Consider the following 15,776-nt stretch of genomic DNA (forward strand, 5'->3'; position numbering starts at 1 on the left):
GAACCACTCCGATGCCTACTGCTCAATGCCCGATCACTCTGCAAACACTTCACCGAAGTCTGGGACACTATATCCATACTCGCCCCCCACGTAAACTTAATCACAGAGACCCGTCTAAACTCTCCTCCACCCCGACTTTGCCACCAATGCAGCTGACTGAGTTGCCCCCCTCAAACAAGCCAAAACCCGCATATCCACCAAGTGAGCCAGCTGGTACCCACAAGACCTCAGGACAATGAAACGCAGCTGCAAACAACTGGAGAGAAGATGGTGCACCAACAGAGACACCACAGACCCAGCCAACTTCAAGTCAGCCCTCAACAAATACCCCCAAAAGACGTGGAAAAAAGACGCCCTAGCACACAGCATCAAAGCAAGCACCAACCACACCAAAGAACTTCAGCATCATCAGAGCGTTCTCTTGCCCCCACGGCAACTGAGAACACACCTGCCCCTCAAAGGACCATTTCCACAACAAGATATCCACCATCTATAAGAATTTCGAACCCCAACCCACCATCCTCCAGATATTCCTAACTCCAACTGAGGCATCCCACAAGCAGCCAATCACAGCATGGGAACAGCTCACCACACATAACACCACAGCCATCATGAACTCCATCCACTCAGGAGCACCTACCCTGCCCCCACTACCTCTTCAAGCTCGAAGGCAGGGACATCAGCTGCCATCTCACCGCCATCCTCAACGCATCCACCACCACAGCTACCTTTCACGACTCACGGAAACATGCTGAAGTCAGATCTCTGCTCAAGAAACCCTCCGCCGACCCCAGCGAACTCCAGAACTACTACCCCATCTCGCTACGCCCTTTCCCTGCCACAGTCATCGAGAAGGCTCTCAACCAGCAGCTCACAGAACACATGGAATGAAACAACCTGCTTGGTGCCTCCCAGTCTATTTGCTTGCCAACCACAGCACCGAGACCTCTCTGATTGCTGCCACTGATGACATCCGCACCCTTCTCGACAGAGGGGAATCTGTGGCCCTGATCCTCTTCAACCTCTCCGCAGCTTTCAACACTGTATCAACACTATATCCCACCACACTCTCAACAAGAGACTGCACCACATCAGAATTCAAGGAGACACCCTCAGATGGATTGCATAATTCCTCACTAGATGCACTCAGAGAATTTGCCTACCTCCCTTCGCCTCAGAACCCAGGAACACCAACTACGTGGTTCCTTAAGGTTCATCCCTCAGCCCCACCCTCTTCAGTACCTACATGACACCTCTAGCCAACATCGTCAGAACCCATGACCTTGCATCATATCCCATGCTGACAACACCCAGCTCATCCTCTGTGTCTTGGCAGACCCCACCACCACGAATACCAATTTCCACACCTGCATGAAGAACGTCACCAACTGGATGAAGACCAACTGTCTGAAGTTTAACACTGACAAGACCAAAGTGCTGATCTTTGGCAACAACACCTCTCCATGGAATGGCCCACAGAACTCGGACCCACTCCCACACCGACAGACTACAACCACAAGCTCTGCATCATCCTGGGCAGCAAGCTCATCATGAAGTGACAGATAAATGCAACCTCCTCTGCCTGCTTCCATACTCTTTGCATGCTCCGAAGAATCTTCGAATGGCTCACCATTTACATGAGGAAACCATCACTAAAAGCCGTAGTCACCAGCCGACTGGACTACGGATACGCATTATTCACAGGAACCAAAACCAAACTCATGAGGAGATTACAGATGATACAGAATGCAGTGGCCAGATGCATCCTCAACCTGCTCAAAAGGATCCACACCACCCCACACATTAGGAACCTCCACTGGGTCCCTACCCAGAAAAGATGCCAATTCAAGATTCTGATATACACCTACAAAGTCCTCCATAACATAGGATCAGCATACACCAAGCACTGCCTGAACTTCCACCAACCATCCAGAGATCTTTGCTTCGCCGCTCTCGCCCTCACGCAGACACTGCGCATCCACCCACCCAAGCCACAGGGGAGGCAGTTCCCTCTCCAACCTCGCCACCAACTCCTGGAATGGCCTACCCCTCCACCTCCAGTCATCACCCTCACTGACAGAATTCAGGAAAACACTCAAGACCTGGACTTTTCGCAACCTAGTGCCTGGATACCCTCACTGGTGATTGTAGCGCTATACAAATACTGACTGATTGATTGATTTTTGACTTTTTTGTGGACTGTATTTTTGTGAGGTGGAGGTTGATCAAAAGCTTCAGCTACACAACTGTAAGCATGATTTTTTAATTTAGTTTTGGATGGCAAAATGTTATATTTTATTATGTAAATGCATTTTGCTACAACTGCTTGCTTTTTGTCTGTATGTGTTTTAATTGTTGAGCTGTTTTGCACTTCCTTGAATTGCATCTTTTTTGTTATCCTCTATTTTTTTTAATTAAAATTAATTACTTTTATTTATCAGTCTTTTTATCTACTTTACTACTATATTTTTGTTATAGTCTAGTTGATAAAAATATTTATTCTGATATTTATTTAAAATCATTTATGTTATTGGGTTGTTAGATTTTGTTGTATTTTATTTGTGAATATATTGGTAGATACATACTTTGTAATAGTGATTCAGCTATTATTTCTTGGCGATCTTCTCCTTTGTTCAAGTTCTGAGTGTGGAAAATGTTTATTTTGTTTGCTAACATTCTTTGAAACGTTTCACATTTTATATTTAATTATGCACTGTTTTATTTGCACTTTATTTTCTTCTGTTTCTGCTTGACATCTTAGAGATTTGGATCAGGTGGGCTTTTCTTTTCTGTTTTGTTTCAGTTACATGCTAAAGGGTTTGTGGTATTTTTATAACTTTGTTCATTTTACTTACTTTCAAAATTACTTCATCCAGGTTTATGTGTATGGAGTTGGATTTTTTAGTGTGAAGTGTTTCCTTTTTGCTGAAGTGCTTCTTTTGAATCTAAGGATTAATATATATATAAGAAAAGAGAGAATTTAGTAACGTATTTTTAAATTAACGTTTACAAATAATGTAATGTTACATTATAGTTCATTTAATTAATAAACTTATTTGTGAATGTGTCTTGCTATTTTCCTGAACTCTTTATTCTGGCTCTTCTTCGTGCAGTCTGGCGGAGTGTCATTTTTTTGTCAAGTTTTTCTTGTGAAAAGTAGTCAGGTTTTGTGCTCTTTCTATAGCAATTTCTTAAGTATGTTTTTATATTTATTGGTTAGTTTGTTTTACAATAGATTTTATGTTTCATGTGTGTAGTTTGACTTTTTTCAGTAATTAACTTTATGGGTGGACTCCAATTAGTGTTTCTGTTTTACTTTTAGATATGTACATTTGTTGAATTGTTGTATTATTAATATATTTTTAATGTTACATTTATTTTTATCCTATTTAATATGTACGCTAATATTTTTTTTAGTGTTATAATATTTGTTGTTATAAAATGTGTTTATTTTTAATAGCAGCTGTATGGTGAATATAAAGGTTTACATATGTGAATAATGTTATGTTTGTTGTTGTTTTAATATTTTATTAATATTATGTGTAGCTTGTTTATTCATTGTTATTTTTATTTATATTTAATCTAAAATAATCATTTATGATATGAAGCATTTTTTTCTTATTTTTCAACACATTATTGGAGTTGATATTGTGTCCTTCAGCATTATTGATATTTTGTATTTAGTTGCATAGAACACTATATTTTGCCTTTTGATATTTGTGTGTTCCATATGGTTAAAATTTGACGGCAATATTTTGTCATTGATATTTGTTTGGTAAATTGTTTTACACAATATTCTGTCATGGAACCAACATGGAGACAGATATAATTTTGTTCTTAGGCCAGACATATTTATGGATTTTTTGTCAGGCTGGAGAAGTGGCCTTGCAATGTGATAATTCACGTTGGTGCTGCAGACATGAAGAGAAGTTGCTGCCAGCAGTTTTTGTTCACCTGTTGTTTTTGTCTGAATGCTGTGATGCAATCTTAGAAATCAAAACTGCTATCTGTAGAGGTTTTTTTTATAGACTGGGGTTACTGATGAACAATGGGCTAAGAGATGAGGATTATTTGTTTGTATTTTCACAAAAGTGATGAAAATATGATGCACTAACTACTGAAACAGGGATAACATTCAGCACTTGTTGGTGCTGAATGTTATCACTGAGTGAACTATATCAGAGCACTTCAAAAGCAAAATATGTTTTTTGCCATGATATAGTGCAAGTGTCATTGTGCACAGTGCATGTAATATATATGAGTCACAGAATACATATTTGAGCTTTTCACTGTTCCAAAATTAATGAAACAAGTTGCAGTACATATTAGTCATAGTGGAGTGTGGCAGCATGTGCTAATTTATATAATTTGATAGCAATTCTTACCGTAATGCGTAGAGAATAAGGGTATTGTTTAAAAACAGTAGGCTAACATTTTACACTCAATCCCACCAGTCACACCAGAAATCACAATAATAGCATCACAAAAAAACAGCAAATAAATGTCCAAGAGACCACAACATGCTCCTTCTTTTTTGATGCTCAAAGACAGGTTTACTAACATTTTGCACTGACACATAATGTTTATTTTGAATTAGTGTACAGCACAAAATGTGTTTTGCACTGGAAAGTTGCCTGAAAGTAATGCACTGCTTTACTTTACTTTGCTTCAAGGGGGATTTCCATCGGTGGTCATGAACATTCCAATGCACCCACTCATGGTTTTTAAAGTAAAAATGTATCTACTAACAATAGGAGGCAGGCTTTTGCACCACAAATTAATATTAGGAAGTCATGAAAAGGATTTGTATTGTACAACTCACATGAAAAGTGGGAACAGTTTTGAAGTTTTCTAGGCATAGTATTTTGTACTTGCAGCATATCGTTCCAGTACAAAACCTATGCTAGACATTGATGCTGTTGCAGGGATTCTGCTTGGAAACAGAACTGTGCCTTAGGAGAACAGGAAATCAGAATGTAGGGACTTAGGGTCTCATTATGATGGCGGGAGGATCGCCACCGCCGGACTGGTGGTGGCGATCCTCCCGCCATCATAATGAGATTTGCCCACTGCCAAATTAGGATGGCGGTGGGTATTGCGGTGGACGTAAAGTCCGTACACCGCTTTTCTGCCAGTGGCAATCGTTACGATTGCCTACCGGGCGGAGCAGGGCCACTAATATGACGGCGGTGCCTAGTAGGCACCATCCGCCATATTAGGATGTTTGAAAATAAAGGCCTTTCCATGGCAGCGATGCCGCCATGGAAAGGCTGGTGGGGATTGGGTCTGGGGGCCCGTTGCGTGCTCCCCTTGTGTCTAGGGTAGGTGGGGTGCATTTGGGGGGTGCCTATGGAATCCCCCCTACATTTCAATGCACCAAGTGGCAGGCATCATGTGGTGCCTGCCATGTGGTGCAGTCAAATTCCAGACTTGCCTCATGGGGACAGTCCAGCCCGCACTGCCAAGCCAGGTCCTCTCTGGACTGGAACCAAGCATCCTAGGACCGGTTTCTGGGTTTCACTCCTCTTCAACCAGGATAGCTTGACTCCAGTGGCATGGAGAGCACGGGACTCCCGTCTGAGCATACCCGTCCCACTCGGGGTGACAAATGCAAAAACAACAGTTGATGGACAGAATGCAGAACAATGTCATACATTCACCCCAGTACAAAGATCTGGGCCTAAATCCATCGTTTTTTTTCTCACCATGCCATTCGAGTTTGAACCCAGCCATATGCAAATCAGTCTTTACCCTGTGCCTCATGGGGACAGTCCAGCCGGAACTGCCAAGCCAGGTGCTCTCTAGACTGGAACCAAGCATCCTAGGACCGGTTTCGGATGCTTGTTTCCGGTCCAGGGAGGACCAGGTTTGGCAGTTCGGGCTGGACTATTCCCATGAGGCACAGGGTCAAGACTGATTTGCATATAGCCAGGTCTAAACTGGGGTGTCATGGTGAGCAAAAGAATGATGGATTTAACCCAGGTCTCTTGACTGGGGGTGAATGTTTTGATTTGTTCTGCATTCCGTCCATCAATTGTGTATCTTTTGCTTTCTCGCCCTAAGTGCGCCAGGTATGCTCAGACGTGAGTCCTGGGCTCACTGTGCCACTGGAATCAAGCTATCCTGGCTGAAGAGGGGTGAAACCCCGAAACCAGTCCTAGGATGCTTGTTTCAGGTCCAGGGAGGACCTGGCTTGGCAGTTCGGGCTGGACTGTTCCCATGAGGCACAGGGTCAAGACTGATTTGCATATAGCCAAGTCTAAACTGGGGTGGCATGGTGAGCAAAAGAATGATGGATTTAACCCAGATCTCTTGATTGGGGTGAATGTTTTGATTTGTTCTGCATTCCGTCCATCAATTGTATGTCTTTTGCTTTCTCGCCCTAAGTGCGTCAGGTATGCTCAGACGTGAGTCCTGGGCTCACTGTGCCACTGGAATCAAGCTATCCTGGCTGAAGTGGAGTGAAACCCCGAAACCGGTCCTAGGATGCTTATTTCCGTTCCGGGGAGGACCTGGCTTGACAGTTCGGGCTGGACTGTTCCCATGAGGCACAGGGTCAAGACTGATTTGCATATAGCCAGGTCTAAACTGGGAAGGCATGGTGAGCAAAAGAATGATGGATTTAACCCAGATCTCTTGACTGGGGGTGAATGTTTTGATTTGTTCTGCACTCCGTCCATCAATTGTGTGTCTTTTACAAATACATTCAGGTGGACACAGATGACACATACTAATTGAAACACAAAAAAGTGTCAAGTCCTTATGGAAAAGGAAAAATAGGTATGACTACCAGACCAGTTCAGACACGCATTATTGAACATCTTAGCAATGTTAGATGCCAGAGGACCAGCACCAAGATGTGCACACATTTTGTAAACCATGGCCATTCAGCTGATGACATTCGGTGGACAGTACTTGAGTCCCCCTCCAACCTGAACAAAGGTGCCCTCTTTAAGAACAGACTTGGATTTTTCTGATTGTCAATCCATATCCATGGAATGAACGAGGGTATACCATGTGGAGAAGTGAACTACTGACACACCCTAGGACTATGGGGTATGCTGCCCATAGCTTCACAATCCAACCATCTGGTTATTATCCAGCCATCGGACTACACTCTCAAATATACCATACTTCTTATGGGCTTGTTGCACATATTTATATCAGGAGGACATAGGGGATGTTGATCCATGCACACAGCAAGGGCCGACTCCTACATCCTGACACCCAGTAAAATTCTTAACAGCACATGCTCAAGTGATTGTCCAGACTCATTGCCCCATTGGGGTTCCCCCCATTTGCTTCGCAGCATTCTACATGTTGCTGCCATTCCACCCTTGATATGCTGGGTTCCTTTCCTTTTCCTTGCCAAACCCTATGCATCCTGCCCTCTTTCTATTTTCGGCATGGTCTGAGATGCCAGCACCACCCCTCATCCCACACACCATGACGAGGACAGTGGGACCTGCCCGACTGGTGCACTGAGTCAGGTGGTTCTCAGCCCAACCTGTCTGCATTACGAGGTGGACTGTGACTCTTGGCAGTCCCTCCCCGCCTTTCCAGCCACTATGATGCGGATAGGGGTGCACTGACTGTGCATTCCCCATCTAACTTTATCCCTCATCTTAAGGGGCTAAATCTTTCTACTTAGCAACACAGGCATGCTGGAATCCCTGATGGGATTATAGGCTTATTCCTTCATCATTTTCACTCTTCCAATATAGCACCAATGCATCTCTAGTGGTGCTGATTCCCCTGCTTACCTATACCACCTGCAAACAATCAAGAACAGAACAGCTTTAAACAATAGACCTCCCTGTTGCCTTTACTTCAGAGGTGCCTGAGACGGGTAGGTCGTTCGGTGCATTGTCACTAAGACTCTGTAAGTACAAAACTAATCTTTCTTCAACTTTCTTGATACCAGGAATTTAACAGGGGCCACCTCATTGTGTTTTTTATGTCCTTCCAGCAAGCTAAATTAGCATGGTCTCAGTGTTAACTCGAGGAGGCAAGGAAACTACCCACATTGGGTAAGGGATCTGGCCTCTGTCCACCAAAGTGTATGAAACCTTGTCTCCATCCATAGGAGTGTTACCTGCCTGTCACGTGTTCCATTTTATCCTGTTTTATCACATATTGTGTGACACTATCATGGTTGGCAGCATGATACACTACTAGTATATTATGTTTGAGCTGACTAGGCGATACAGCTATGCTGTACTCATGTTTTTTTTCTGCATTTCAGGTCAGTCTTTTAGGTAACGTTTATAAGGTACACCTACATAGAATATATAGTGTTTGAATTACCTTACATTTCACCTCCGGTTCCAAACTCTGTGTAGATCAAAATCCACTGGTCTCGATGAATTGCCCTTTTGATCATTATCAACTACTTGATGGCAAGAAACATGTCAAAATTTTAAACTTCTCCAGTCACCAGAGTTCATTGTCTCTACTGGGAGCCACCACCTTTTTTAACTGTACAAGCATACTCACTGATTAAAATTCAATTCAAATAATTGCTTAGTCTAGGTTAAATTTCTCCTTTCATGCACATACACCACAATTAACCAATCTACCCTTGGGCCCTCCACTCGCACTTCACATACAGCATTGGGACAAAAGATCTCCGTCCACCCACCTCCGGTTCCTTCTTCTCTAACCTCATACCTTCCCTCCTTCCTTTCCTAAGAACTTCATACCTTTAGTTGTGTGAACCAAAGGCGGCATAAAGCTAATAATATGATCAACGAGGGAGAACCAAAGTGGGCCTAGAAGGGGAATTACTACACCGCCTCCTTGGTCGGGAAAGTAACTTAGCGACTAATAAAATAAGAAACACACAAGCACAAGCTAAGCACATTGAATGCGAAATGTTATATAAAAAAATTATGATCACAATAAAAAATACAACAAGCCAATATTGTACAAGTGGCCAAATTAAAGTGAGCTGGAGGCACCCATGATTTCTTCCACAAGATCAATGTTTTGTTAATCCAGAACAGATTCTGTCTCTGCAGACTATGATTCCACTATTGCCCCATCTAAAAGCTCCAAGGAACAGACATGATCCTCATTATCAGCCGATGCTGAGCAAGTAGACCGACAACCTGCATCTGTGTTATTTGAGCCAAAGTTTGGTATTCCTTGTGCTGAAGCACCCACCTCTCCTAGAGGGAGCGTCTCGTACCATGCATCCTGAAGCAGCCTCAAGTTCATGTGACAACTACAAAAATGGGTTGTATTCATACTCATCAACAGGTTAATGTCCACAGGACCAGGCAAATGCAGAGCCAAGGGACATCCAGTCCCCATTTGAAGGTGCACCATAGGCAATGAAACACAGGCTGTTCGCAGATGAACCAGGCGGGTCGGAATGATAATGACCAGTCAGGGTTCAGTTCCTTGAGCAATGGTACTCCAAAGAGTTCTATTATGCACTCATGGCACAGCTGGACTGGTGGTAGTTCAAGTACCAGTGGGCTTCAAAATGGAAGATCCATTGCGGAGTAGCAAAAATATGACTAAAATGCCGGAAATGAGGAATGACAGTAAGGGTATGCCTCTGAACACACTGGAAAATAATGAATGAATACATGCTGGAAGTTACTGACTAAGGCAGTCCCAATTACTTTAAAAAAGTACACAATCCCGGCAGTATTAGAGGCATTAAATATTCGGTGTACTAGCTCGCAAAAATGTAGTGGAAGATTGGTATTCAACAAGAGCTGTATTTTACTGGATGTCCTTGCAATCTTCAGTTCAAACGTTTCTCGGACAGATGTTAGTGCCACATCCTTTTAAAACATTAAGCCTTTGAGTCTGCTTAGCTTGGTGAAATCTGCCTTCAAAGTTGGGATAAAAGGCCACAATGTAGCATCCAAGACCGATAAAATATATGGGTTCCCGACCTTCATGTGGCAATATTCTTGGTTGGTTAACATTAAATAGCTTCCATTTGAAAGGACGGTGTGAGGGGGAGAATTGCAGGAGCTGGTATGCCTTTTAGATAGCAGGCCAAATTTACTACCTTGGATGGTAACGTGTTAACAGACAAGTGAGTGACCAACATAAGTGTTTCATTCCTTTCATGTAAGAAATACCTCTTTCTCAGCCCACACACATTGATAAGATAATGGGAGTGACCCCAACTCATGAATAAAGCTGCCCCCTAGGGCTTTATATCTACCCACTGGGAAATGTTTCATCCAAGCTGTGAACTGGACTGCTGAAATTGGCAAAGATATTATGCCATGTATCAGGCACACTGCGGACAGTGTTTCTGCTATTGTGAATGTGACTTTTTCTAACTTTTTTGATGTGTAACTTTGTGTAAGTAGCATCTTTCTTGGCCATGAGCCATTGTTTGCGTGTCAGATTGAAAGGCAAGAATAGCTGTGTCAAACTAAGGTAATGCCATGGCACTTGGCCACTTATGAGGACCTTAAGTGTCCAGCTAAACTGCATAAAAGATCTAAACTGACTTTACCCATGGTACAAAGAAGACATGTCACTGTGCATAATATCTATAACAGATGACACAATGTTATTCAAGTGGAAGATGTAAGAAGACAACCTTTCAATACTATTATCAACAACAGCAAGTACTTTATCCGAATTAGCTTGATCAATTTGTGGTAAACGTGCAGCTGCTCCCATTTGTGAAAAATTTCAAATTCTATTATATGTGGCATAAATAAATCTTTTTGAACATGGAGACTTAGGACCCAATAGAATGTCAGATAGATACATGTATGTTGTTTTACTGTAGACGGTGTGGAATGTTCTAACCACTGTTGGCACAAATTCCCTACCGAATAGGTGGTTGAGAATGGGAATAAGGGCAGTTAGATCTGCTTGCCCTAAACCCCGGTGTGGAATTAAAAAATGAGCATAAAAACCATTTGTGTACACTGGCCACCATAACCACCCAATGGGACCTGAAAGTGTGGAGTTAAATGTTGAATTCTGTATCATGCTATTGAGTTGTTCTTCAGTGTATTTTGTTAAGTGTTGCCAATTGTCAAATCAGGAAATGGGAGGAATGTTTGGTGCATTCATGTCTTCAAATTTTGCCAGCCCTCAACAAATAGTCTTTTGGTCTGTATCATTCAAAAAAATTATTTGTGTGGGAATTAAGCAGGCTCAGAAAAAGGTATCTGTCCCCTTAATTTGCCAAGATTTGATATCCCAAAATGATTTCATGTCAATAGTATCCTTCCAATAATCATAGCCTTCCACAGCTAACTGTGTGACAAGAAAAACTGTATATATTAGCTTGGATTGTGTAAGCATATTTTGTTTGGTGGTCTAGGAACTAGTTTAAGATAAAACGATTTTGCGTCTAATGCCTTGTCTCCAGAAAAATATGTGAATTTGTCCCTATAGGTTTTGGGGCTCCATTGCGGAGGAGTTGGACGATGTTCCCCTTGCATATAATTAAAAAGTGTGCGTTGAACACTAGCTCAATGTAAATAGTGATGTCCATAATGATGGTAACAGAACATTTCACCAAAATTAGCAGGATTTAAATACAGGTCCTCCGATTCGAAAACAGTGTAATATTCCAGCTCCTAGAGCATGGAGTTTATAGTTTCAACATCCCAATCATCAGAACGTAACTCTGGTACAGTAACATCACCCATGAAACCCTGAAAACATAAGGTATTTGCAGTATTTCCATCAGTCTAAATATATCAGAAGGTACTTTATTCCAAACGATTCCATCAGTTACTGTAACAGCAGAAATGTTCACAAGGGATAAGTCTCTTTTTAGCTTATGTAAAGATGAATGAGGCATTAACACCTCGTTGACTAGTTCTGTGGCAGAGTGTTCTGGAAGGTAATGGGCTTTTATCAGCAATAAGAAAACAGTCACAAATCGATTTCAAAAGAATAGAAAAACCAATTAAAGTGTTATCCAAACATAAATCCAAGGAGGGACCAGAAAGGTGTGTTTCGGCCATGAAAAGAAAACACAGGGCTGTGTAGGCGGATTGTCTAAAACGGAGGAACTATCAAAAGAGTCAGATGAAAAATCATCTAGTCCCACATAATAACCAGAAGCAGCTCATTGAAAAACCAGAGCCACAGGTACAGTAAGAGAACCAGTAAAATCCACAAGAGGCAGATCAGCAGAAACCACATCAGCTGCTGTAGACGTAGTAGTAAGTACAGTACTCACTTCAGTCATATGGCTGGGATTTGTAGGGGTAATGGGAATCAACTGAAGTTCATTGTCCACCCCTCCCTCAGCTGGGGAGAAACAGCTTTGATGGTGCTCACAAGTTCAAGAGGCAGGAAGTTCCTGTATGGTAGTGAGAGGAGTTAGGGAACTACCAAGGACTCGTCATGGCTTACTGTTTAGAATCAGCCATAAGCAGTAACTTGATGTGATCAATAGAGACTGAACGATTATCTTTAGAACCAGCAAGCAGTTGCAAAATTACAGTTCTTGTACCTTGAATGCCAAGGACTGGCACGGATGCATGGTATGATGGGCCAAACTCCTTCTTTACCGCAATCTTTTCACAAACTAGATCCACAATTTATGGAATCCAGCAGCAAGGTGCTGGCTGCTCCTCGATTCCTGCAGAGTAAGACGTCTTCAACTGCTCGATGGATTGGGGTCATGGAGGTTTTGTAAGTCCTGTAAGACAGCACAACAATCATTCATGTCAAAGGGCGTGACTGACACCACAATGTCTGGATCATCAAGGTTTAGAATGTACATTTTGATGCCAGAAAGAACCTCGTATGAGGTCTGGCCACCCAGAGATCTTTATGGGAGATTATTTAGTGCTCTTTGAACCCCATATAAGTAGTGGATCCAACTACACCATCTACATAATACTTAAACTGTTAAGGACTGTTTTAAGTCATGGTTCTTCCTCTCCAGCACAGATTTGCCCACGGGCCGATATGGAAAAGAGTAATGTATGTCTACATCCAGGGTAGCCTTTGAATCACTGAAAGCCTTAGAGGTAAAAGCAGGGCCCTGGTCTGAGTAGAATTCAGCAGATGCATGTGTCCAGATAAAGACTTGCAGATCTTTAATAGGCAAGCGTCAGCCGAACATTGTGGCTACAGCCAGAGGAACCTGAAGCAAGAATCAACTGCAACTAGGATCAATTAAAACAGTCCATCTTAATTAAGAGGACCACAAATAAATGCAGCCGAAAGGTTTGTTAGAAATCAACATGTGTGTCTGCGGTGGCGAACCACAGTGGAAGATTTAATTTTTTGACAAATGTCACAACAAAGGACATAATTATTGTCCTGCTCATATATGCCATGCAGCCAATAATGTTGCTGTAGCATTGAAAGTCACACTTCCATGTGCAGAAGCAACTCCTTCATGCGCAGTTATCGGCTAGCCTGCGGTCTTGGTTGTGTATCAAACAATCACCACCTTTTGGAATAGTTATAAAGGGAACATTTTGTTCACTTAAATGATATGTGTATTTAGTCGGGAAGCCCCTAGGTAAAGAGGTGCCGTCACGTGTAGCGTTAACGGCAGCTAATATATCAATGTCTACCCTCATTTGAGAATGAGTAATCACAGTAACTGTTGCAGGTCATCTGAACCGGAGGCAAAGCAGACTCACGCAGCTTTGCCGAAACACACGCGCAGCATCGTCTCGCAGACTGACCTGAAACTACGTTCTTGGAATACATACAGTGGATCAACACTGTATTCACGATAACGCATCTCTGCTTCCAAAAGTCAGAATTTCACCATACCACTACTGTTGTAGTGCGTTATCGAAGAGCCAGCTGGGCCGCATCAATCTTTCAATTGTCAGTCTTCCCCCCACTCACATCAGGTACCCGGACGGGTCCTCCTGTGAGTAGTTACTTCCCTTCTTCATTTTTCACGTGTGGCACACCATTTTCACAAGGCTGCGCAATTGCACTAACAGATGTCCCTGCATCACTCAGTCCTGAAGAGACCCTACATTGACTAGAGGGTCGAAACGCCGTCGACACATAGAAGAAGGGAGCCATTACCCAGCGCATATCACTGTATATAGCTGCTGTTTACATTGACTATAACAGATTATGGTCGACTTGTATGATACTGTGGAAACCCTGTATATAATCATCACACTCTCACTTATGTTTTAGGTTGCCCTGTTCACTTGGGACACTATGCACAAATGTTTTTTTCAATGAATTTGAAACAATGTATATATCTTTTTCTCTTCCCTGAAAAGGTATAAATTGTGTTACACTTAATCATTGGTCTTTGTGGTTTTTTCCCCCTCTGACATTAGTCAAACCCTCCTTATCACGATTGTGCATATTATTGTAAACATAGGCTGTATTATTCCACAGGAACCACTGTTTTTCCTATGCAACTGCAGATTCAGCAGCTTTTTCTGCCAAAGAATTCCCTACAACTTGTATTCCCACACGTTCAGTATGCCTGATGACCCAGATGTGGCCGATAGAGCATTATCGGACTGCATCTCCCACTCTCTGGACTCTCTTATCCCTGCAAAGTGGTCAAAATGCCGAAACACCAAGTCCAATCCTTGGTACAATGATAAGCTGGCCTCCCTGCGTAAAGTGTGTAAAAAGCTAGAGCGTGCGTGGAGAAGGGAGTATAACCCTACTCTGAAGGGATGTTATCAGGCAGCCAATAAGAAGTACCACAGGGCGATCCAGTCTGAGCGGGCAGCATATTATGCTGACGAGATCAGGAACAGTATCAACCCCTCCAAAAGCATTTTTTCAATATTGAAAGACCTTAAAACTTCAGCAGCTTCTACAGCACCCTTGGTATCATCGGATGAGCAATGTGAGTCCCTCGCCTCCTTCTCTGTGGAGAAGGTGGAAAGGATATATAAGTCCTTTCCTCAAACTGCAGTGTGTCCTGGTCTCATGTCTAGACCCCCTCCTTTGCACACTCTGGGTGCCTTCCCGCCGATCTCTCAAGAGGTGCTATATGTGCTCTGCAGCAAGGTCAAGTTTGGCTCTCCTGCTGACCCCCTTAAGCTGGACCAATTTATGAAATCTTTACCTATGCTCCTTTCACCTTTGAGCCAGGTGATTAATCTGTCCTTGTCTATGGCTGTCGTCCCTAGATCTTGGAAGCAAGCTAGGGTGGTCCCCCTGTTAAAAAAGCCTAACCTTGACACAGCGAAACCAGAGAACTTTTGACCCATCTCTGTCCTGCTCTGGGTCTGCAAGATCTCGGAGGCCTACATCAACTCTATGCTGACAGGTCATCTGTAGAATAACAACATACTGGACCCCTCTCAGAATGGTTTCCATCTAGGTCACAGCACGGAGTCAGCTCTCCTAGCTGTGACAAAGTATCTGAGGGGGGCTCTAGACGAGGATTGCACATCGACACTGATTCTATTAGATCTCAGTGCCGCGTTTGACACGGTTTCCCATCAGATCCTGCTGCAGCGGTTGGAGGAGGTGGGCATCATGGATCCTGCCCTGGAGTGGTTTGCCTCGTTTCTCGCTGGTAGCAATCCCCCCTTTTCCCTCCAAGATCCACACCATCAAACATGGGGTGCCACAGGGCTCAGCTCTGAGCCCAACACTGTTCAATTTATATGTCCAACCGTTAGCAGTGGTGGCCAAGAGCAGAGGGCTCACAGTAGTATCATATGCGGACAACACACAGTTGGTAGTATCACTCTTGGTTGATTCCGTGCAGGATGCATGTAAGTTCCAGAGTGACCTCAAGGCTATCGCTGAGTGGATGACCGCCAACTGTCTCCAGCTCAATGCCAGCAAGTCTGAGGTAGTGCTGGTAG

Source organism: Triturus cristatus, chromosome 9, assembly GCF_964204655.1.
Source record: "Triturus cristatus chromosome 9, aTriCri1.1, whole genome shotgun sequence".
Taxonomy (NCBI): Eukaryota; Metazoa; Chordata; class Amphibia; order Caudata; family Salamandridae; genus Triturus; species Triturus cristatus.